The following is a 1,383-nucleotide window of genomic DNA, read 5'->3' as shown; positions in this document are numbered from 1 at the left end:
GGGTATTAAGAGGAAGTTTTTGACCAGTGGTTGGGTATGGGGGTCCATGTTCTTCATGGTAGAAAAAGGCCATTCTTTATTCACATAACTCCTTTTTATACAGTTTTGCAGACTTTGTGTGTGACCCCAATTGGTTGGTAGCTTTCTGGCCAATTTCCTTTACTGGTTAGTAACAAGTTGTTATTCTGCATTGATTGGTCACTCAAACCCTTGGTGTCTATGTGTAGGGATAGTTGTTTGTGGAAGATAATTTTCATTTTTCTATCTAATTGAGTAAAACAGTTTATGCAGGTGCAAGTTATTTTTTTCCCCAGGAATAGCTTGTTATGTTAACAAATTGCTCACAACAGGATTGCTTTCACATGGGAACTTGTAAAATGCTGGCTTTGACACTGCCAGCCACTGCTTCCAGGAGAGCAGCTTTGATTTTATGAAGCCTTTATTTATGATTTTTCTACCTTGCTGCAAGAGTTGGGCACTGAGGCTCCCCAGGACAGTGGGCACAGCACCGAGCCTGCCTGAGCTCAGGAAGGTTTGGACAAAGCTCTTGGGCACAAGGTGGGATTCTTGGGGTGTCCTGCACAGGGCTGGACTCGATAATCCTGGTGGGTCCATTCCAATGTTCTATGATTGTGTGACATTCCTAATTTTAGGCAGTTGTTCCTTGTGGCTGGCCAAAGGCGGCCCTGATGCGCTCTGGTGTGTGAGCACAAAATCTGAGTGACTTTGCTGGGCACACAGATGTTCTGGCACATCCCACTGGGCACACAGAGGTTCTGGCACATCTTGCTGGGCACACAGAGTCTGGACACAGAGTTCTGGCACATCTGGGCACACAGAGGTTCCCTATGGCACCCAGAGGCTCTGGCACATCCCGCTGGGCACACAGAGATATCCTGGGCATGCAGAAGTTCTGGCGCATCCCACTGGGCACGTAGAAGTTCCCTGGGCACGCAGAGGTTCCCCACGGCATCCAGAGGTTCTGGCACATCTCACTGGGCACACAGAGGCTCTGGCACATCCCGCTGGGCACACAGAGGTTTCACTGGGCACACAGAGGCTCTGGCACATCCCCCTGGGCACACAGAGGCTCTGGCACATCCCCCTGGGCACACAGAGGTTTCACTGGGCACACAGAGGCTCTGGCACATCCCGCTGGGCACACAGAGGCTCTGCCGCGGCCCCGCCCCGGCTGTCCGGAGCATCCCTGCCTGTGCTGGGGGCGCACAGAGAGGAGAGCAGAGCGGAGGATTCCCCCCGTGCCCCGCACCGCTGGCCAGCGCTCCCCGGGCTCTCACAGGGATCAGAGGAGCCGCCCCTCTCCTCTCCTCCTCCTCCTCCCGCCGCTCCTCCTCTCCCGCTCCCGCCGAGCAGCGCCGGGGT

Source organism: Zonotrichia leucophrys, chromosome 6 (assembly GCF_028769735.1).
Source record: "Zonotrichia leucophrys gambelii isolate GWCS_2022_RI chromosome 6, RI_Zleu_2.0, whole genome shotgun sequence".
In the NCBI taxonomy this organism is placed as follows: Eukaryota; Metazoa; Chordata; class Aves; order Passeriformes; family Passerellidae; genus Zonotrichia; species Zonotrichia leucophrys.
This window is presented reverse-complemented; position numbering follows the sequence as displayed.